The sequence below is a fragment of the Poecilia latipinna genome, unplaced genomic scaffold (assembly GCF_001443285.1).
Source record: "Poecilia latipinna isolate Pla-1442-1.1 unplaced genomic scaffold, P_latipinna-1.0 Scaffold1194, whole genome shotgun sequence".
NCBI classification, from domain to species: domain Eukaryota; kingdom Metazoa; phylum Chordata; class Actinopteri; order Cyprinodontiformes; family Poeciliidae; genus Poecilia; species Poecilia latipinna.
Genome location: NW_015113810.1, coordinates 57355 through 82129, shown reverse-complemented (window position 1 = coordinate 82129; position 24775 = coordinate 57355). Strand labels below are relative to the sequence as shown.

Genomic DNA, 24775 nt, shown 5'->3' with positions numbered 1-24775 from the left:
AAGTAAAATTTCTTTTAAGTCATATTTGGTATATACAACATTTTTATAACAACTGAAGTTAAAATAGCTATGTTATTGTGTTATGAAATGGCACTGTGTGCCTGGAAAATGCATAGAACCACATCTTTAAGAGTTACGTTTTGTGGTTTTAAAATGACAAAAGGTGAATAAATCCAAAAGTTCTTTTAATGCGCACTGCCTAACGTTACTGCCTCTCTCGACTTTCATTGTGTGGGGATGAAAATGTTACTGACTCCCAGTGTCTTCATCGATGGGCCCCAGTAGTGCAGAACTCCACAGTAAAATCCCAACAATCCGATATGTTCTGCGCCTCCTGCAGGCGGGCACGCTGCGCTGCGGCCCCTTAAGCGAATTAGACAGGCAGTGCTCCCATCACTGGCTGTCTTGACTGACAGCAGCCCCGCAGAGCGCTCTTAAACCACAGAAGGAGCAAGCTGTTAATCACAAGTGTTTGCCACCATTTTTTTTCTTTTGCTTTTCTTTTTTGTTCCGGCTGAGGGGAGACCGGGCCTCGGTGATGAATGCCCTCACTCCTTCACATTTCAAAAGTACAGTTTATCCATGAGGAATGGAGCCACTTGTGCACGGGCGGGAGGGAAATTGCCTGTTTTTTTCCTCTGACCTGAAGCCAAGGGTGAGAAAGTGAATGGAAAGCGATATGAGAGCATCTGCCCTCCAAGGTGATGAATACTGTGCAAATTAGAAGAAGAAGAGGCCTTTCAATCTACACCGCTTTCTTTCCCCTGCGCTCACCGCTCTCAGTTGTTTTCTATTATTTTCTCCACCACTCACTCCTTCTCTTCTTTTTTTCTAAGTTCTACTCTTTTTTTTCTTCTTCTTTTCTTTTGATGGTAAGTTTTTCTATCCTCGCTCTATCCATGGTGTCTGCATGCTGCACGAGCGTTCGGGTTGACAGGTTCAGCTCGGGGAGGTCAGGAGGGCGAGGGCAGCATTTGCAGGATGTGGGACAGAAAGCTGAGGCAGCACAGCTTTTAGTGGAAACACACCATGCAGCAGGAACCTGGAGGCCGTGCAGAACCTCAGACAACCATGACCTTGTTTTGAAATTTGATAAATATGTTTTTTTTTTTTTTTTGCATATGTGTGCACGCCATCAGGAATTGTTGCTGAAAAGCAGAGCACAAAAGAAAAAACTAATGCTAAGAATAACAGAAAAAGATCATCGCCTCTGCCTCAAGCTGGTATGTCACACAAAGTATTTGCAGCAATGATAAACAGTTAAATAACGATCGTGTATTTCAGCCCAAAATCCGGTGAACGTTGTTTGGGTGCGCATAATTAATCTGAGCACATAATGTTGTCTTTTTATCCCGCAGCTCATCCTGCTGGTGCTAAATGATGAATGTCTGGCTCAGAAAAATGCAAAGAAACAGATAAAAAAAGAAAAAAAGAAACTGCAGAAAGTCGAACACAAAGCCAGTGTGACTTAGAAGGGATGTGAGTGGAATAAGAAAGCTGAAGGCAGACTGCTGGACAGGCTTAAAAATTCACTTTTTCTCCCCAACCGAGCTCGTTTTTTTTAGTCCTGCTGGATTGAAATGGACATTGATCTGGGAAAAAAAGAATTAGCTACATTGTAGTTAAATATTTTTTATAAAGGTACCTTGCAAAACTTTCCTTATCCATCGAACTCTTACTGCATTCTCTCCACGTCACAACCACAAACTTTAATACATTTATTAATGGAAGGTGGATGTTGAATAGGTTTTAATTTTTTTTTGACAAATGTTATTCTTGAAAGTGAGGCATGCATTTATATTCAGTGCTTCACCCATACAGTTTGACTGAGCTGGAGCTATTTTTGCAAGAACAACAAAAAAAAAAAGATCAGTAGACAAATTGTATTGTATTGGTCGGCCACTTTTAAAAATACACAAAATGGATTAATGTTTTGGGTTGTGATGTGACAAAATCACAACCCAAGAGAACATCACCCCAGTTCTAACGTCCCTACACTGGCTCCCTGTAGCTCAGAGAACAGACTTTAAGATACTGCTGTAAGATAAATCACTGAGTGGTTTAGCACAAAAATACATTAAAGATCTGCTTTATCTGATTGTATCAACCTTCCAGACCTCTCAGGTTTTCTGGTTCTGTTTCTGCCCCAGAATCAGAACCAAACATTCAGCTTCTTTGCACCACAAATCACCACCACAAACAAGCTTCTCCAAAACTGGAAAACAGCTGAAACACTGAGTTCCTTTAGATTTTATTTAAAATCCCACGTGTTTAGAGTTGATTTTGAAATGTAATCATTGTAAAAATGAACGATGGCACTTGACTAATTGTAATGTTTCAGTTGACTGTGTGTTTTATGACTTTGTCTTTTTTGTGTGTTTTCATGAAAGCACTTTGAAATGCCTTGTTGCTGAAATTTGCTATGCAAATTAAATTTGATTGGATTTTTTTATTTGAAGTGACAAAATGTGAAAAAGCACAAGTGCGTGAACAGTTGTGCAAAGCACTGTAAAACTACCTGCTTTGAAGAATTTGCTTAGAATTTTGATCTATAATTTTCTTATCACTGATACGGGGAATATTGGAAAATCCTTTAACAGCATGAAACTCAGCAGAATGTTTCTTGGTGCATCATGTTTCATCCCCAGCCAAACGGTAATGCATCAGACTCTGATCGTCTTTGTTTCCACAGTTAGACTAAACTTTTTGTTAGAAAGTCAATGACTCCTCCGTGTGATGCAACTTTTTGTGAATTTCTTTCCCCCGCGCTCACCGCTCTAAGTCATTTTCTATTATTTTCTCCACTGCTCACTCCTTCTCTTCTTTTTTTCTAAGTTCTACTCTTTTTTTCAGATTGCCCAATCAAGAAAGGGAGAGAGAATTAAATGTGTTTTCATTCTTGTGAATAAATGAGAAATTTAGCATTTTGCATACACTCTGATGTGTGATTTCTCCTTTGCAGTAATCTTTTGAAAACAGTCTAGGACTGTAAGGCAGCAAATTTGAGTTAAGCAGTCTGGTTTTTCGAACCAGAGATTATCAGGCAATCTGCTTAGGGGCTGAAATGATCAGGTAGACGTTTTTAATGTTGCAACACTCATTTCATTCAAAATGTTCTAAAACTCAGTTTAAAGGAGTTTCAACCCTTGGAGAGCAAACTTGTATCCCGCAGACAATTCAATGTTAAAACAACTTCCCAACTTTAAGTTATCCAGCTCTGAATCTTCTTGCTGAGCCAAAACTAATTAGTGCAAATGTCTGACAAGTGTGAAGTAAAGTGCAAACTTATCAAAAGAACCAGTGATTTTAGGAAGTGCAATTATCCCACACATCCTTTTGAGAACGTCTCAAAATGATGTGCAGATCAGAAATCAGATTAAAACAAACAGTGAACTTCACATGAAAATGTTTGTTATTGAACATCTAATCAAACATTTTGCAGTCAGTAGACACTCTGAGCTGAGCTGTCAGCAGATCCCAGGGGCGAAAGTCACGGAAGAGTGGCTTGTCTGCAACCAGACAAGAAAAGCGACGCCTACCTGTTTACATCGTCTGCGTCTGCTCGCTTTCCCTGGAGGTTCATTTCAGTGGCTGTGGGTACATCAGTTAATTTGAAGGATGCAATTAAAACAACGAGAGATATTTCCAAGCCCGGTGTTTGCAGCTTCATCACCACAACAATAAAATATGACAAATGAGTTTGCGTTTTTTCCACCCTGTATGCCAAACGGGCGGCAGTCGAGTTCTTTGGCACACAAAAAGAGACCTTTAGACCAAAATCTGCATAACAAAAGAAACCGTTTTATCCATTCACTGATAAAGTCACCTGTGTACGAAAATAAACACTGGGATGGAAAGATCAAATTTATGCATAAGTTGATTCCCATTTGGTACAGATGGATATAAAAAGTCGGGAAAAAAATAGTCTCAACTGTCGCTATGTCATGACAGTAACGCTATGTGAGATAATCTGTGACAAAACTTTATCTTGTCTGCCTCCTCCCAGTGCTAACTAAAAATAACCAATCAGAGCCAGGAGGCGGGTCTTACTGCTGTCAATCACAATCATGTGACTCTACTGGAACTTAAAGGTCATGCCACAAGATCCTCCTTCTTGGCATTTTAATTCAGATTATATTTCTCACTGCTTCTCTTTGCCCAATTTTTCAACAATCCATATTTAAATTCATATAAATAATCTCCCACTTTCCTAGTGGGAAATTCGACTTAAGGGCATTGTAGTACATTATTTCGAGTGTGAAGTTGGAATTTCCCAGTTCCGAGTACAACGGGAACGCAGCATTAGATTTGAAGCTATCTTGGGCGTCTTTACGAGCTGTGCTCGCATTAGTGAAACTGTTAGCTTACCAGAACGTCTGGCAAAGCAAAGCTTCCTTCAGCTAGCTCTTGTAAAAATATGTGAAACAGGATTATGTTGTAATGTTTCAGTAGTTTCGACGAAGGAGACATAAATTCTTGTCAGGACAGCTAACCAAGACCCGAGAGAACCACTTGAGGACCAAACACCTAAATAGAGGAAGCCTGGGGAGTTACTTCAGACTGCCATGTTTTCTTACTGCACTTCAAGGTAACATTCCAGTTAAAAAAATAAATAAATAATACATTAATGAGCTATATAGAAAGCTTACAGTGTGAAATAATTGCTTCCAGATTGCAGCTAATTGATACCAGTTGTGCTTCACAGCTTCAAAGTTTGTCCTTCAGATTTGGACTTCTTAGCTTCTGAGCTATATCAGCCTGGACAAATTAACAAGTTTTAATAAGTTCTAGTTGCAATTTAATTTTAATAATGAAGAAAACGATTGAGGAGGAAACCAATTTATCTTGTAATTAATGTCATCTTGGTTTATGGACTTTGTCGAACCAGCTTTACGTTTTCTATTAAATGGGTTGTTGTAAAGAAAAGCCACTCATGTCACTGATTAATGAAACAAATATCTGGCCTTTCTTAAACCAACAAGAACAGCGAAGGCAGACCAGTCGGTCACCAGGCTTGAGGTCCAAGTGAAACCAAAAAGGAGACAATGACTATGTGTTTTAGACTGTGCAGAATAAGGAACATAGGCAGGAACAGTATCTTGTCTTCCTCTGTCTGCTCTCAACAGCAGCGGTCAGAAATGCCTCTCTGTCCGTCTCTCTGCAGGCCGTCCTCCTACCTGGGAAAAGCCGCTCCTCTTCTGCATGGCACATAATTTGTTCAGGGACAACTAGAACTTGATGATTTATGGTCAGCTGGGAAGCTGCAGATGTAAGGTTACATGAGCAGAAATTTAAAAAAAAATTACACATTTAAAACGTACATGTAGAAGTGTACACTAAGTTTTTACTTTGTATTTGTCGCATAAGTTGAATACAATCCCAACTCAGCTAACGCCTCCTGAACCAGACTGGTAATTACCTTTGAGTCACCTCTGTTTGAAAATACTCTATTTTGCTTCTTCTCCTTTTTCCTTTTATAAATTGTTTAGTCTAATATCACCACAGTCCTATCAATCAAAATGCTATTTCTATTGAGGGTAGAAACACAGTAGCATTCCTCCCATCCATACTTGTAACTGTACTGTGTAGGCAAATTTCTGCATTATGTTTTATATTGGGCTATACGGAGTGTATGTATTTTTTATTTTATAATGGGAAAAGCAGGAAGGCCTAAAATTGGAAAGCTGCAATGTCTGCTTCGTAGATTGCCAATATGCTAACAGGATTACCAGCAGAGCAGAGTCAGAATACTTTTCGTTTAATTCTTTATCTGTAACTCAGTTTTCTATATTAAAAAAATATTTTCAGTTTTAAAAGCATAACATCACCAGAAACTAGACACTTATTTCAAATAAATAGCCATATGCTATCTCAGGGCACAGAAAATAGTGTTTAAAAGAAAATGAAAGACTTTCCCCTCTTCGCTCCTTCAGACTAGCCAGCAGCAATCAGCATACACCTGGTAGAACTGCACATCTGCTGAGCTCAGTATATGAGCTACTTCTTTGGTGATGTTGTGATGACTTCCCGAGTTTCAGAAAGACCAGGAGTTTTTAAAGAGACAGAGGCCCAATTTCAGTGCGCCAAATTACGAAATCAAATTTCTTCTAACAGCATTTTTTGAACAACTGAAGTTAACTTGATTGTGCTATAAAATGGCACTGTATGCCTGGAAAACACACAATACTGCCCCTTTAAGAACGAATATAATGTAGTAACTTTGCACCGCTAATCGGGGTTCCTAAATTCTTTGCAAACAACAAAAGGGTGAAAAAGGAAGTGATGACCAGTGAGTTTTGCTGATTTATTTTAAGTTATCAAAGCTTTTAAAAGCATTCCATCCATGACCTGAAATAGCTTCGTCTCATCTGCAGCAGAGGTTTTCCAACTATTGGTTTGTGAGACCTGGCTCTTCTTCACAACTACTTCCAGAACCTCAACCTTTGCCTGCTAAACGTCATGGTGTCATGGTTTTGCATGTCTGAGCCTCGTCGTGTAAGCGACACATCCGCAGGGACAGCAGACACGAGGTTAATGCTATTCGCCACAGAAAAACAAACAAACTAACTAAAAAAAAAAACCTGGAGCCTGTTTTGGCACCGGTGAAGGATGAGCAGTGACAAGCACAGATAGCAGATGGTGGCAGAATCTGTAATTATAATTCTTTGGTGGGAAACGTGGCACTGTTGGAATGAAGCGCTGCCACCCGCCACCCTGATGGCGAACGCGTTTGTGCGTTTGGCGAAAGGTTGAGCAGTCCGGGGTTTTGTTTTCAGGTTGCAGTTTCTCGATGTGGGTTTCGTCTGTGGAGGACAGGCTGCTTAACGGCGCCAGACTGCAGCGGAGTTGGTATCTGCCAAGCGCGTCTTTGGAAGGGCAATTTCCTGCCCGGTCACAAACACAATGAATATGGACAAAGCCGGTTGAACTGAATTTAAATGGGATGAGCCTGTAATGGATCCCAAACGGGGAGCGGGGTCTGAGCTCTGCCCCGGAGGGACTTACCTGTGATTTAGCCCCCTTCCCTCTTCATGTGACGGGGGAGGCATTGTGGCATCTTCCCCCGCGCGTGCCCCCGGTGACCCTGAATGCTCCCTCTTCCGTAGAAGGGTGCATAATTGTCTAATTAAATGTGTGGAAAAAAACCCAGCCCCGGCGTAGCTCATTAAAGACATTGCTCCATAAGCTCCTGACTGTCTTTCTTTTAAGACGGACTCCTCATCCTGGCAGCGAAGGTCAAACGAACTGTCCTCAGGACACATCGTCTTCCCTGGTTGACCAAAGAAATTTATTTCTGAGCATGGAAATATTTGTGTAAATTGGCTATTTTGACAAAATGACTAACAGACACAGAAAACAAAAGGAATCTACAGAGAGAATATCAAGAAGGGAAATGAAATAAAGTAAATTCAGACATAATTTCTTTTTTCTTTTCTCGGGGTGTCTCAGGAGTTTTTCTTCACCTGATTCGGTTCAATCGTGGACCGAAATTGAAATATTTGTTACGTTTTCAGTTGATCTGGTTCGTTTTCACTCTGCAATGTGTTAAACTAAACTCTAGAAAAAAAAAAGGAAACAACACAAAAACCTTTGAAGACATGAGAACAACTTCCTTCTTAATCAAATGAAAATAAGTGCGTTAGATTTTAGCAGTTGTAGGATTTCTCTTTTGTCTTTGGTAAAAGACCACAAGCCATTTCTCCGGCTAGTATTAGGGTTGCATGTTTGTTTTGGTTCTTTACCCAGAATGCCCTGCTATAGTCTGTTTCCTGCTATTGGAGTGGTCTCTGGACAGTTCGAACTGCGCCAGAGTTCACTTTATGTCAATAAAACCAGCCAATGTCAATGAATGTTACCAAACATACCAAGAAAGGTCTGGTATGTTTGGTGATGACTCCAAAAAGTGAGTGATTTCTTTACGACTTCCTAAGGGACAGTTATCCAAACACTGAGGGGATGTAAAATTTTGAAACCTGCCTGGATCAGAGAATCCACAGTAAGTTAACCGTGTGCACCAAATATATTCCAAATTCCTGGAAGGCATTTGTTGTTTTAATCAAAAGTATTTAAAGGATCCAGCGAGGAGTGCAAGTCAACTTCTGACCTAAGCTACATGTGTTAGAATCTAAAAACCTGGTATCTAAGTGCAAATGTTATAATCATCAATATATAAATGCTATAATCATGTCATCAGCATGTATGCAGGGAGTTGTTTTTTTTCTGATTTTGAAAACAAAGCTTTTTTTTCCTGTAATTTTTCAGGGAAAAACTGCACACAGCTGCCTCCAATTGTATGCAAATCGTGTAACAGTGCCATGTGCATGTAAAATCGTGAAGCTTTGTGCATTACAACACATATTGTTATCCTCATACTGCTAAAAAATGTACACCCTGACACACATCTCACCAGATAATGGTAATGTAACCTTTCCAGTTCCAATCAGGTCTACAAACACATCTCTTCCTGCCATATGCTGTCCTCATATATTTATATGTACCATAAATATTTCATAGAACTGATGTCAGAGGTGAACATCTGTCCTGTCCTAAATGTTTCCACCCCCTTCACTGACAGAGAAGCAGGCGTTTTGGTTTTGGGAACAGTGTAGGATCTGTTTGTTCTTCCAGGTGTCTCTTGTTAAGAAAGAGAGGTGAAAAACTGTTTTGTGTCAGTTCTTTGTGAAAATTGGTCTCATAACATGCTTGATAACTAATCTACTCACAACTTGAAAATGTATGGATTTTGTGTCATGCTCTGGGTAGATTTTGCTTGAGATCACAAGTCATCTAATGTGACGGCTTCGTACTGCAGACTCTGAACTACGCCTGAACAGTTTTGCTTCGTTGGCTCCAAATATGATGAAAGTAGATGTCATTTGAGGTGAACTTTAAGACGATTTCAACTCGGACGTTTTTTAAATTTTCTTTTCTTTTTAGCTTGGATCCGGAAAATTGACCCAAAGACAGCATAATTGCTTCATAACCTCTAACTTGAACAATTCAAGTTGAAGCCTTCATATAGATTTTCTAAGTCTTTCCTGTTATTGTAAACTTTGGTTAACTGGTAGTGCTTACCTGTTATTGATATAAGTTTCAATATAATCCAAGATGCATAATATAATCCATAACATGGTGTTCATGCACACCATCTTATGTTGTAATCCTGCTGCTAATTGTTCTCCAGTGGAACCGAACACCAATACGATCAAGCATTAGTTCAGATTTTTTGTTAAAAGTAATGCCAAAAAATGCTTGTTGCGAAATACCAACTATGACCGTTGCATGATGTTATGGGATGGTGTTAGTTAAGTTGCACAGCCAAAAACTGGCAGCAATAATTTAGTTTATTTAGAGAAAAAAAATGGAGGTTCAATTTTTAAACATTTTCGACATGTTATTTAATCATTTATGAATGTCACCTTTTAAAACTAGATGTCGAGGTAGCAAGATATACATTTAGTTTGGAGCTAAACATTGAGTTTGGTTGCCATATAATTAGTTTGCCAACTAAATAATTATTTTGGAGTTAAATATTTCGTTTGCTGATTAATATTGAGCTAAATAATTAGTTTTCTAACTAAAATTTTTGCCAGCAAATATTTACTGTGCTAACTAAATATGTAGTTTGCTAGTCATACATTTAATTCACTAGCTATATGTTTAGCTTGGAGCTAATTATTTAGTTTTGAGCATTTAGTTTGCCAACTAAATGGTTAGTTTGAAAAGGTGACATTTATAGACAAATTAACCTGGTGAAACAATGACCTTAAAACCCCCAATTTTTCCTCCTATGGCAGGATAAATAACCCCAGGATTTCTGTTCATTTTTGCCTGGGTAACTTTACAAACACCCAGTAGTTGTTAGGTGGGTAAATTAGACTTTGCTTTTTTGTGCATGAATAATTTATGAATAGCAGTGCAGCTCCTTAGAAACAATAAAGACAGAGAACATAGTTCAGGACTCATTTTTCTAATTAGACTCAGAAGCTGCGGTTAGTTCATGTGATCCTGCAGCAATAATAATCTGAGTGCAGCATTTTGTGTTACCCAGCTGGTCCAGAGAGCAGCTCAAGTCAGAGTTCCAGAGATTAAAGAGGTGGTGCCCTGCATATCTTTACACTGTATTATGTTCATTATTCAACATTTAATAATCTCATTCAACCAGGGGTTGAATAATGAAGTGTAGGGGGATTTGTTTTTCTGTTATCATTGCAAAGGAGAAAAAAAAAATGCCATGAATTTTGTAGCCTGAGGAGAAAAATGTGCTGTGAAGTCTGCTGGGATGGATTCCTCTGTGCTGCCTGCCTGAAACAGGAGGATGAGCAGGCAGCTGATGAGAATTTATCTTTATATCATTTAGGATGTCTGCAGTTTGGCTATTATTTTACAACTATAATGCCTCGAGCAGCCTTTGTTTCTTGCAGATTCACCTTGTAACTCTTGTTGAGAGCGCAAACTATTTCTACTTCTTAAAGCTTCAATTGTGGCAAAATTACCAGAGTTCATGCATAACAAAGTTCCACATACAGACATGGACCACCTCTGTTTGCTACCCCCTCTGTTAAAGATGTGAAAAACATATTATAAATAAATTCGTATTGTGCTGCAGTAGAACATGGAAAAATGCAACCTTGAATTTTGGGACAAAAAGTGGTTTACAGAACTTCTTAAGAATTATTTTTAAATATATATAATAAAATCCCTGTTGGTACGTCTGTTGATACCTCCGCTATCAATACTTTATACAGACCCTTCAGCCCAAAACAAAACAGTATTTTTATAACATTTAACAAAGTTGGTGCATAAAGAGAGGATGTTTGCACAATCTGTCTAAATCTTCCAAAGACTTCTTTCTCTTTCCTTATTCATGTCATAGGTTGTAAAGTATTTTGATCTGGAGACTAAGTTAGCCATGGAAAAAGGTTGATTTTCAAATTTTTAAATTGCTTCTGAAATATTACACATTTCCAGGTTACTGGTAGATTCCACCAGATCTTTAATTAACATGTTTTGGTACTTGAATCCATGATCCAAGATCCAAGTACCAATGCCCTCTAACAAAGTGCCCCCAGTACTTTCCCACATCTTAATGAGTCTCTTCAGAACGTTTTTTTTTTTTTTGTGATTGTTGCAGCAAGAAATTACTGATTTTTATTGAATAGTTTTTTCAGCTTAATTTTTGCCATAACATGATCTTTCAAAAAAAGTTAAAATTGCACATCATCTTCCCAAGAAGGGTTTTAACAATTAATATTTAAAGTGCAAATAACATTTTCATGTACCGTATTTTTTGGACTATAAGCCACTGCTTTTTCCCCACCCATTGAGCCATGCTGCTTATAGCCCGGTGCGGCTTTTCTGTGGATTTTATTTCAACCACCAGGGGGCTCTTTAGCAGAAAGTGAATCATTGGAAGTCAAAATTGGAAATCAAAGATGAAAGCGTTAATTTTCATTTAGAACAAGCACATGCTAGCAGCAGGCATGACAGAGAAATGTTTTCAAACTCATACCCCCTCATCGTGGAAACCACACGAAGAAGTTTATATAATGCAGCTTTTAACTTGTGGGTTATCGATCTGGTAGTACAGATTGATAACCCACAAGGCTGCGTCTTTGTGGAAAACCGAGAGCAGTGGAGATATCAGCATGTTATAGCCCAGTATGGCTTATATTTGTACGTTTCCAGTTTTTTTTTTTTTTTTTTTTTAACTTCGTGGGTGCAGCTTATAGAGAGGTATGCTCTATAGTCCGGAAAATATGGTACCTTTTTAAATAAATAAATAAATAAATAAAAATAGCCCCATTAGTTCAAGTTAACATGAACTGTTTACTGCAGTCCTACATAGCATCTCAAAATGGTTTAAAAAACAAAATGGTGTCCTGCTTTCATTTTGCAAGTTTGGCTTTGAAGAGACTTTTGGTCAAAGTGATTTAGTCAGGAAAGAAGGAAATACAGAAAATGTTAAGATGATCGATCAGATTTGCAGAAAAGTTGTGCAAGTCCAAACACAATCTGTGACTGAGTGCAACCTCAACATCGTAACTTACTGAAGGGATGGACAAATCTTTTGGTTCAGTGCTTGTTGCTGAAAAGCTCATTATTATTATCATCAGGATGTAGGGTTGTAAATATGGTCTAAGGGTTGGAATAATGACTCCACTTTGCTGTAGTTCTCTATAGGTGAGCTGTAAACTTGCATCTCCCATCTCCCTCACTTTTCCACCTGTCTCTGCATTTTGTCAAGATAAATATGGAACCTCGCTTAGAGTAGAGTTTAAAACTGACCGATTTCTGTTTCATGTCATATTCATACCTCAGGGAAATGGAAAGCTATAGACTGCGAATCAGAAGTTCTTTGAAAGTCAGCTGAAAAAAAAAGTTGAAGTCGTCTTAATTTTTTCCCTCTTAAATGTTCTCAAAATAAAGGATGAGTAGAACCTGTAAGCATACAGGTTCTGCTAATGAAGTGAAATATACACATCTCTATCAATGGTGACATAATCTAATGCATATGAAAATGAGTTGGAGAGTACAAAATGTGATTAAAAAGGACTTTTACTACTCCAGAGAGATGAATATCCCCAGACTTAACCCTTTTAACCCTGACAGAATGCAGATCTATGCATACAGGCCAACAGAGGGAGCCCAATAGCCATTCATCTTCCTGCTGAAACACTGCAAGTCTGCTGTAGTGTGTGTTGGCAGAAAAGCTTTATTAATGGAAGTCAGTTTAGTCAGAAATTCTCTCAAGTTGGATGGACGATGGACTTTTCCAATAGAGATGTACGCTGTGGGTGTCGGCCTGGTCTAAAATCTGCTTCCTGGCCTTTGGAAAGGGCAAAAAAAAAAAAAAAAAAAACCCACATGGAAATCAGAGAAGCTGAGTCTGTACTGGCAGGTGTGATGAAAGAGGCTTGGAGTACACAGCTGTGATCTGTCACATTTTGAAGGTGATTTGGGTTTCAGAGGCTTCCAGAGGATTTTTTTTCCCTTTCTGTAAGCTGCCTCGGTAACCTGTCAGCTGCTCCGGCTCCAGAAACGGAGACCACACGTCTCCGGGGACCGGTGGGCTTTTCTACCCTGCTCCGGCACTGTGCTGCGCTGCGCTGCTCTGCGCTGTTTGCAGGAGTAGTTATCCCACCAGGCTGTCATGCTCCGCCGGTGTCCCACACTCGTCATGAGCCGGCTCTCCTGAATATTCAGCGAAGATTAATGAGATTGTAAGTAGATTGTGACAGATAATTTAGAGGTAATGAGATTCAGACATTTAATTTGCATCGTGGACAACAGGACTTCTTCGAGATAGCGTCAATGTACACGCATTCTAACATCACCAGAGCTCCTCTTGAATATTAGCTCGGCAATAATCTGATCCTCTCAGCTGAGGGATGATGTATTGACTTTATATTTTTCATTAAGTCAAAGATTTGTATTTATTTCCTTAATGAGTGGTAGTGTTTGTGCTCAGAGGCCACAGAGGTGTGCGACTGAACTCCAGAGTTCTTATTTCACTCAGAAAGGGGTTCAGGAATATTACTTCAATAAATATTGGATGAAAGAGGAATTCAATCACTTCATTACACTCTGAGTAATACGTGCATGCGTTCATTAGGCAGTCCCTCAGTATCTGTGTTTAATATTCTTTGTTTACAGTGGCGGCTTGGATATGATGAACCCCATGAATATGGAGCAGCTAGCCTCGTCGCGCCACTGCTCATCTTGTATTCCGCACACAAACACGCCGAATAAAATTGCAGCCAACAATAGTTACTGTAGGGTTTTACTTTTTTTTTTTCCTATAAACATTTGATAAACTTCATGTAGTTACATAGATGACAAAGGAACTTAGTCTCAGATTAATTTTTTTTCCTGGTGGTGAAATAAAACCTGGCTGTGTCTGTGGTTTTCAGGCACTGGAGAAACACAAAGGCAGCCTCTGTAGGGGGAGAAAAAGTATGACTGAGGTGCTGATGAACACATTGGAGGTGAGCATCTTTCTGCATCCTTCTCTAAGTGTAGATGTTATGTGTACAGCTGTGGCTGTAAGGGGGTGGAGGGAGGCTGAGACAGGAAAAGAAGTATGAGGTCTGGCCCAGAGCATTTGGCACAAAGGGACCCTCTCCCATTATGCATGCTGGCTGCATCTGTGGGAGATAAGGTTTGGACCAAGGAGATAAGGTCAGGTCCTGCTAATGAAACACATGCTAAAGGTTTGCATGGAAACCTCCCCTCTCTGCTGCACATTTTTTATTCTGAAGCATTTCATTTCACTTGCCCCTTAATATTACCTCATTGTCAAGCCAGCCTTTTGTCTTTGTTACCTATATGAATATATAGAGGAGCACCGTTTCCCCAGATCAGATCATTCAGCTCCAGCTACTGATGCAAGATCACCCAAGGACATATACAGTTATACAGTACCTCGAAAAAATGTTCACATTTTTCTTAAACCTTATAAGCTTCAATGTGTTTTATGGGGATTTTAGAGAGTAAAAATCTGAAAAGTGAGGTGTGCATTTATGCTCACCTGAGTTGATACTTAATAGAGCCACCTACGTTCTTCTTAGCAGCAACAGCTTTGTGGCACTATGGGTGTTTTCTCACCTGATAGTCTGGTACATTCACTTCAATTGGGGAACGAAATGGAAACTTATGTTACATTTTCAGCTGCTGTGTCAAACAAACCAAATCCTTTGAAAAACCTGTTCACCTGACTGACAACAGTGTCGCTAATATGTCAGGATTTGACACCAAAAAACAAGCAAACATTTACCACACAAAAAACATTCAGTCGGTTTCGGTGTTATGTTTTCAGGCTTGATGTTTATTTTGCGATGATCTACTGATCATCTGTCAGAGTTGGTATGTGGGTTGTCTTTTTATTTATTATTTTATATTTATTTATTTATATCGAACATGATAGAAGTATAAAATCATGCACATGAACAAGGAACGCAAAAGACACCTTTTTGTACTACAATAATCTTAACATGCTCAAAAAGGAGTAGGAAGAAGCAAGAAACCTTTTAATACATTTTTTAACTGATGCAAAACACGCTGAATTCTGCAGCACATCTACATGCTAAGGTTGTAAAAGTCAAGCTAGCATAACTGACCTACTTTCACTCGCTGTTTTTATTATTTTTATTATTATTTCTTTTATTAAAACCTTTCCTGACCTTCTGATCTAGCTTTTGTGATGTTGACAATTAGATGCAAAGCACTGCATCCCTTTTTCCTATATATATCACACGTACATTTAAGATTTAGATCGTTATGTTGATAACTTAACAGCTAAAACCAGTAGCGGAATCTTGCACGTAAAACATCACGCTGTACATTCCTTATGCACACCACGCTTTTGAGATTGGTAAAATCATTTAAAAAATCATAATTGTTTGCATTTTTGCACTGGTTTATGACAAAAAATTGTAATAAAATACAGGTTAAAACTTAAAATGGGGAATCTGTCAAGAAGTGTGAATACTTTTGCTGGGTGCTGTGTTACATCCTACAGCTGCAGGCTTTAGTCTATGTGTGACTGAGATCATCCAAGGACATGTAAAAGGGATCTCAAGTTTATTAGGGGCAGTATTTATGAAACATGGCTTCAGTGCTGGGAGTGTTCCCTGTCGGAGCATAGCTACCTCATTGTTTATATCCCTGAGTTTTAAGTGTTGCTGGGGGCGCGGCACCGTGAATCCGCTCAGGTGACCGTTTTACTATGAGCATAGAGGAAGCGGGTATGTGTGTCTCTCCTCCCTGCCGGCTCCGGCCGCCGTTCTGTGCCAGACGACAGCTTGACAGCTGTTTCCAATGACTCCAGGAGAGAAAAAAAAAACACATTGATATCCTCCCTTTAGCTGGCCTCATTTGGGACAAAATGGAGAGCGGCCAAGTACCCTCTTCACTGGGACAGAGACATGGACAGCAGAGAAAGGTCATCAGCAGAGAGAGAGAAGGGATGGAGGAGGAAAGAGTAGCCTGAAATGACATGGACCGTATTTCAGCTATTAATGAATTTAAACCTTTTACTGTTGCCTAAAGTGAACACTGAACCTTTTAAATGTCACCTACCCAGAAAAGAGAAGCTTCATATTCAATAAAATTGGACTGTAGACCTGAATCAAACCACCCTGACTCGCTCTACAAATGTAGCATAAAACAAAGGAGTGATTTAATTTAAATATAAAATAAAGTGCCCTGATTACAACCAACCTTATCTTATTACTGACTCAAATATCAGGTTCACACATGCTTTGTTTTAGTTAGCTATGCTATACTGATTCACTGTTTGCACTTTAGCAGCTGGGATTCAACTACTATGCAAGTTGAGTTCAGTGACACCATGAGTGTGGCGTTTTTGAGTCAATATAGCTGCATTTGCAGATCAAGGGATGTAAGAATTAGTTTAGCTTTCTACTTGAAATGATAAGAACATCTTGCATTGTCTTTTGTAAATTTGATGTTGTACACGGAAAACATTTAGACTCTTGTCCACAAAATTATGTGGCATGAGAACTGCAACTCAAAGACCATTTATCTTTTGCACGTGGTCCACTGTTAAAAACTTAAATGTCAGAGTTATGTAGCAGGGACCTGATAATAACAACGTCCCTTAAGTTCATCATAAGCTAGGATTTGCAGATACTCTCCTCGGCATGCGGATTACTTGATGTGGCTGTAATTTCAATCCATTTGGTTTTATTTTCTAATGAATTCAGAAAATTTAAAATACCCTTTGCAGACACTCCAGTATTAAGCGCAGAACTCCCAGTTCAAGATGGACGTTGATTACAGACGGGAAATAAAAACGAGAGCTGTCTTCATGCAATTGCACTTGTTTAAATTTTTCATCTTTCATCTCTATAAACACACAACCTTCAAGTCCTTAGGTACACATCCTGTTTAGCTGGAGAGCGAGTCCATTTTGCCTAAATTCTTCATGGTTTCGATTTTAACAAGTCAAAGAAAATGCTCTTGACATATTTTGGTTCATATTAAGTTCAAAGTGTGACACACTATAAAAACACAATGCAGTAACAAATTATGAAACAAACCCCATAAACGACACGACAATCATCATAGCATAGCATCAAATATATTTATTAATATTCCAGTTACTATGAAATGCGGCTCTGAACAGGTGGATTTCTGGCCTCGATTTAAAGACACTGTGTTTCAGCAGCTTTACACGATTCTGGAAGTTTGCTCCAGATTGGATGAGCATGAAAACTGAATGCCTTTCTCCATGTTTGGTTCTGATTCTGGAGATGGATGGTAAACTATAATCAGAAGACCCAGGTGGTCTGGATGGTTGATGCAGCAACAGATCTTTAATGTATTTTGATGCTGAGCTGTTCAGTGATTTCTAAAGAAACCAGGTGTGCATTGGACTGTCTGTTATCCTCTGACCCCTTTTTGTTATTCACACAACTGGACCATTTTCTCTATCCATTGATAATTTTGGCTAAAACTCCCAGTAGAGTAGCAATTTATGAACTACTCAGACAAGCTCATCTGGTACTAAATGATCCAGCATTAAAATGTCCTTAAATTGCTTTTCTTCAGATCTATGCCTAATGGCACCAAGTTGCTACCATATGATTACCTCCATTACTTGTGCTAAGAAGTAACTGAACGGATCTACGTCATAAAGTGGTTGTGTGTATATAATAGGAGCAGATAGAATGGATTAATGTAATAAGAGTCTACACTCTTGTGCTTTTAGTGCATGGTTGTGCATGCAAGAGCCACAATAGCATGATATTAGCAGTCTTTCCCATCACTACAGAATAAGGCAAGCAACAATCAGTGTTTGTCGCAGTAATGGTGTCTATATCCAGGCATTGGCGTTTTTTTTCCCTGCTGTCCTGGATATTGATTCATTTCGTGAAATCTCATGCTGATAGCCACCTTCCTTCTACAAGTACTGTGATTGCTCCTGGGTACTCTGCCTCTGTACCTGTTCAATGCAAATGTAATCTCGTAGTTAATAGAAGCCCCGAAGTGAGGATGCAAAAGGTGCAATTGAAGAATTTATTTCCATTTATGTGTAAATTTTTATCACATCTATGCAATAAAGAAGGACCAGTGATTGTACACAAAAGTGTTACCTCAGCAAATGAAATTCATCAAGCAAAATTAGCATGCCCGGTATCCTAATAACAAGACGAGCCCATATCATGTCATGCAGATTAAATCACTGGTTTAAGAGATCTCTGTTGTGGACGAGAATCAATAGTTTTCCCAGGCCTCTTCAAACATTGATCGCCTCCTTTGAGATTTAATTAGTTCCTGAATATGTTCAGTGTAACATGAATATTGCGGTATAGCTATTGAACAGTGGGATGACCTATACTGCAGCAGCCCAGGGATCAATTATGAACGTTGTAATTTGCTATTGATGTAATTGATGAATTTGTCCAATTATACTGGAGAAAGTGGTCAGCCTTTTTCTCTCCGCAGCTCAATGAGCAGCCAAACAGTAGAGCCGTCGTCAGAGGGAACAATGAGCAAACTGTACAATAGGTGGGCACTTGGCATTTTAGCTGTTTGTTACATGTAGATTGAAAATGCACTTTATACGCGATCAACTCTTACACACACATGGTGTGAGTGGATAACATATGCAATTTGTTGTTGTTTTGGATAAATATTGTAAAATACAGTATTCAAACCTAAATCATAGGAAGACGATGGCTAAAGGCATATTTCAACATTATTTCCACATTTCCTCGTCAGCTGGCTTCAGCTGTAAAGCTTAAATTCAATTAATGCACTAAATTGAGAAATAAAAATATCTCATAAAATGCTTCTTCTTGCTAAGGAGTGAGGATGCTACATTTAAAATGCCATTGTCCACTCGGATTGAAAGCAGAGGTGCTAGTGAAATTTTAAGCTCATAAAGTGAAGATTTGTATATAGACTCATCTAGTGAGGACGTGGACATCATTGTGACTGTAGTGAAATTCTAAACTAAATTCAGATTTAAAACCCAAACTTAAATCTAATTCAAGACATAAAGCCTTTGTCAACACTCATCTACAGGTTATGACTGGCATTGTTACTCTAATGCCCACAGGGATTCACTTGTTTGATTGTATTTACCCAGAATGCCCTGCACCATAGTCCACTTCCTGTTTTTGGAGCGCTTTTTTGTCCGCTTATGCATTCAAACTGCACCAGATTTCACTTCAGCCAAACCCACCAGCGTTCGTTTTTTTTTATCCACATCAGAGTTCGGTTGCACATTCAGAGCTCCCCGAATGAACCGGACTTTCTAGTCAAATGAACCAGAGTTTGATTAAAGTGAAGTAAACAGGGCTGGTGTAAATTCGCCTTAACTAAGTTCTCTACTTAGACAGTTTGGAAAGGACAATTGTGTTTTTGTTTCACCCTTTCAAAACGTTTTCTGGCTCTATCATATGTCTTGTGTTAAATTTATGTAAATAAACATTTAGACCTAAATTTCCCCTTGACATGACTTTTGTGAAGCCTGCATTTGTATGCAAGTCCCTCAATGTCAAAAAGATTAGATAAAAACTCTGCATCTACAACCAGAAATCACTGACATATAACGCTCTATTTCTCATATGTAATCTTGGCATAAAATGTTTTTAACAAGTAAAGTCAAATCATATTGGGGAAAACTCAGCTTTCACTTGTCTGCTAGAGCCTCTTTAAATGTGTTATTTTACTATCAAGTCAGCTCAGTTGCTACATTATCTTGGAAAACTGAAAGAAAAATTGTTCTTGTACGTTAATTCTACAGCGTGGATCATTTTTTAAATTGCTTTTAATGTGCAGACAGTTGCACTTTTATCCATAATGGAAACCCAGAATAAATAGAGACTGTAGGAGATGTTAGATTACTACTAAATATTCAGCTTTATTATGCAGCAGCATCATCTGCACTCTGCACACATTTTGTGCATTCTACTATAAAACAAAGAGATTAAAGTGTAATTTACCTCCATGTATTAGGTGGAAGTGTCGGTTTTCTTGGAAGCAATTCATCTTAAATGCAACTTTTTGACTTTTACAGTCTAAATCTTTAACCTGCAATAGTAATACACATAATATGTCTTGTTACAGCTGCATATTTTTTGCAATCTTACTGCTGTAGAGCAGTGGTCCCCAACCACCTTTAAAGCTGCCATCTTATAATGCACTAGCACAGTTTTGCATGGCAACAATTACAAAATAAAACTTATTTATTCACATGTATCGAATAAGGGAAAACAACCACATTAGAAATGGTTGCTTTTGTAAAATATTTGTTGTGCTAACCTACTGAAATAATTTCCTATAAAGATATACCCAAGGTTTTTGTAGTTTTACATTTTTCTGTAAGAAACTAAGAACTTTGAATGATTTCTGAATTTGTGGTAAAAATATGTAGCACAGTTGGTATTTTATTTTAACCACTCTTCAAAAATGGAAAAGATGAGACTTTAGGAAGGTAGATGTTTGGTGTTCTTTGTTAATCAGGAAACTTCTTGGAGAAAATGGCAAATACCTCACATTTGCCCATACCTGCAATGAGAGCAATGACTAAAGTTTACCTTAAATTTTGATTTGAAGTAAACTAATTTCTAATAAAAAATTATTTGAAAGTACTGACTTTAGATGCTATAAAATTATTACTGGTTTTTTTGGATAATTTGGGCTCCTGCCAGTTTGAATATTGAATGCATAATGTTAACACAACAGTTCTCTTTACCATGGTGTACATGAAACCATATGACCTTTGTAAATAATTAAATATAAAAAAGAAAAAAAAAAAGTACCATTACCATTTTGTTAGTTTGTGCACCACCAATTATAAATGGTCCCATAGTGGAAAAAAGTCAAATATTAGCATGATTTAAATATGTGTTTAGTAGAACAGCCACAAGAGGAATGTAAAAACCGATGCAGATTTTTAAAAATTAATTTTATTTATGCTTAATTACATTGAGTGAAGCAGCTCCCATAACTCTGGCAACGTAGCAGCCGCTCTCATTGTTGTCCCAGAGCTAATTAAAATCACTCTGAGGGGTTTGTGGAGCAACGCAAACCACCTACAAGTTGATCAGAATTGAGTGAGTAAATTAAATGATTAATTTTGTCTTTTGCTGCTGCTTCTTTTAGTGCGCAAATGAATCATATGAATATAGTCATGTTTAAACAACTGTGCTGTTATGCTTTATTTGGTGTTTTGTTTTTGTTTTTTTTGCGAAACATCTTGGAGCTAAATAAAATTTCATAAGAGAACTGCAGTTGTAAAAATGCGTGCTTTTCTTGTAAAACATGTCATTCTGTGCAGTACGTGATTTAATTTGTTCATTCATTTGTTTAGTCGTATTTTTTTTGATAAGCCACATCTGTTACATGCACAAACACTGTTCATTGCACGAGGCTACTTCTGCACCACAACAAATTTGCAGTGAACAGTAATGTCCACACATTTATTTTTAGATGCGCCTTGTTTTATGTTTTGGTTCAAATCAAATATCAAATACCCCAACATCGCTTTCATCACTCCGGACTTTTGGCAAAGACTGTAGGGTCAACATTGTGACTGCTAACTCCCACCTACAGGGGTTAGCAGTCAGTATTTCTGGTAACACTTTATTTGAAGGGGGTGAATAAGACTGACATGACACTGTCATAAACATTACATAACACCTGTCATGAACATGAATAAGCCTTCATGAATATTTATGACTGTTGTCATAAAGCGTCATTCGGTAAATTATGACACTTTTAATACAAAGCTGACATTATTCAAAATGTCTTTGTTATGATAACTTGACATTAACCAATAAATCATTACTGATATAAATTTGTTATAAAAGAATTACTGATTGCACTTTAAAAATTAGGTATCTTTATTTTATTAAAGGTAAAGTTTAAACAGTAATGATTTCTGATTTCCATTCCTAGTGAATAACACAATGGGCATTACTTAAAATTAGACATACTGATTATTATAAATGAAAGCTTTGCAACAGTAAAATGTTTATGTACACACAATCACACTTTTTAAAGGTCGTAAATTATGAAAATGTGAAAATTAGGGAGAAAAAACATTTGATATTTTTGTCTGGCACAACTTATTGTTGTGCCTGACAAAAAAACATGTAATAATCTGGTTTGTGGACTTTGTGGCTTCTTTTTATGCAGTCAGACTGTCAAATCAAATCTAAAACCAAAATCAGTCTTTTAGATGTGTGATTAGTTCTCAGTTTTGCAAAAGCTATTTAAAGACAAAACAAATGGGGAAGGAAAAAAAACACAACACTTTTACAGATTCGCAGGAAACTGTAGATACTTTTCACACTTCTTATTAGTATTTTCTGGTTCCGAAAACATTTCCTGTGACAGTAATTGCTCTGAAATTTCTTCGCTCTTGTCCTCGAATTGATCACATCAGACTTACCTCTGTTATCGAGAGGCTTTGCACAAGTGTTGTAATTTCAGCCTGTGGGAAAAATAGCCCATCTTTCCTAAGCCGCCGCTCTTGTTGAATTGCACTTTGCGCTGCAGATTGGTGCTTATAGCTGCGACTGCCTCCCCGCCTGGCGTCCGCACAAAGCTACCGACGGGGCCCTTTGATGTTTGCCTCGGCGGATCAAAGATGTTAGTGAGCAGACCTGCCAGGTGTGCCCGCTCTTTCATCTTACTTACTTTATCAGTCTGCTGCTACCTATTCTCTGTAAAGCGACACAACAACATGTCCCATTCAGGCAGCATCCATAATTCACAGCAAGATTTCCTCGATTTCAGATAGCCCCCCGTTCTGGATGCTTGGAACGACTTTTTGTAGCGGTCTGTAAATCTAGTGGAGGATGTCATCTCTTTGTGCATACTCGCTTATCGTTCCGTGCCCAGATTTGATCTTAATCCTCTTGACCTCAAAGGAGAAGAAAGGATGGTTCACGCTTTCTCGAAATCATAAATATTTGAATTCGTGTGACAGTCTTTGATTTCTTGCTCTTTTCTGCGGCAGCAAATGTAAATGTTAGACCTGTGTGGCTTTCCAACTCTGACTCCGTGCTGATTGTTCAGAATATGTCAGGTTTTTGGCATCTTTACCAAGCAGACTTTGCGGCTCTCATGAACAAAGAGTGGTTTAAAAGCAGACCACCACTTCTTTTTTTTCTTTGTTTGCTTTTCAACGCTGAAATTCCCAGAGGACACCCAAGTGCTTCATCAGAGAATTTCTACATTATTGATTAAAAATGAGATAATAAAAGCAGCATAATTTGGTAGGCCCTGGGGTAAGAATATCGTGTCTTTGTTTACATTTCTGTAATTCATTCCTATATTCATCTGTCTGGCTTCTCCTCTCCCCCACATGGCGCATAGATCATGTATGGCTGGAACCCGAGTCGCTCCAGCTCAGATCATCGACGCTTTGATCTCTGTGTAAGCAGATGACGTTTTCATGCATAATCACTGTATTGATTTGGTCCCTCCTCTCCTCCCACCCTATCCCAATTGATCTGGAAACTAATTGTGCCCTTTTCTCTCTCAACAGCGTCTTGCTGGGATCAAGTCTTCATCTCAAAACTACCAATCTTGTTAAAGGGAATGTAAGCAATCTTAACAGTTTAGCAGGAGAAAACAAAAAGACCTCTTAAATGGCAATTAATGTCACACATTTTAGTTTAAGAGTGCCATTTGTGGCTTTGGTAATTGAGTAAACAACAGCGGGTTTTACATCTTCACCCAGAAAAATGAACGTGTCAACAGGCAGCCGAGGGCACCGTCACTGTTAGTCTTTGTTTCAGTAGAAAATTAAGCCCGCCAGACTGAGAAGCTGTCGTTTCTTATTTTGAGGGAAACATCTTGATGATTCCTTTTTTCTTGGATAATGGTGGCATATATGACTCTGCAACCATTCAAAGAATAAATCAAGATATGAAAATAAATATATTCAGGGTTTCTCACAGAAAACTTGGAGTCTTTTGTAAGGACGCTAGTGCAGACCATCAGTGATCCACTGAATTTTTTTATATTAAACAAAGATTATTAGAGGGAAGACTTTAGAGGGGAAAAAAACTAACCAACCTGGCCCTATGTGAAAAAGTATCTGCCTCCCTCAAACTAGTAAGCGATTGAACCTCTTTTAGCTGTAACCACCACTATGTTTCTTGTTTTACTTTGGAACCATTCAGACATAAACTTACTAGAGTGGTTCAGATTGAAAAACTTCTTCCCCCCATCTGGTCTGCACCAGAAATACTGATGGAAACAATATAAAATCATCTGAAGAGGACATGAGAACAACTTCCTAAATAACCAAATATAAACAAAAATGGATGACAGCAGATTTTTGTAGGGTTTCTCCTTTGTCTTTGACAAATAACTATGAGCCATTTTTTCTGAATTTACCCCCAATGCCCTGCACTGCAGCCAACTTGCTGCTTTTGGAGTTGTCTCCATTACGCTTCGCATTCACAAATCCCTTCAAGTGAGACTTGGGTTTTTAGACGGACCAGAGTTTGCATTTTTGGTCTGCATCAGTTTGATTGCATATTCACACCTCCTCAAACGAATCAGACTTTCTAGGCAAATGAACACCAGATGAAAACTGGCACTTTCCAAATAAATCAACTTTTGTCTCAACAATCCAATTGACATCTGCCAAATCTAAGTAAGAGGTGGCGCATAATGTATTTTACCATACATCCTCTACTATATCATTGCCAATCTTTCTCTAGATTTAGACTTCAGTAGTATATTTGCCGTTATCAAGACTAGCTTGTCTTCAAAGTTTTTT

At 38.3% G+C, this 24775-nt stretch overlaps 1 long non-coding RNA gene across 1 annotated transcript; it reads left to right on the top strand.

Annotated features, from left to right (window-relative positions):
* Positions 1-4079: 4079 nt before the first annotated feature.
* On the top strand, positions 4080-23949 carry LOC106960549 (uncharacterized). The gene is made up of 5 exons (XR_001427595.1): positions 4080-4588; positions 13657-13775; positions 13914-13988; positions 23359-23418; positions 23531-23949. It is a non-coding gene; the product is annotated as an uncharacterized LOC106960549 (long non-coding RNA).
* Positions 23950-24775: the final 826 nt, after the last annotated feature.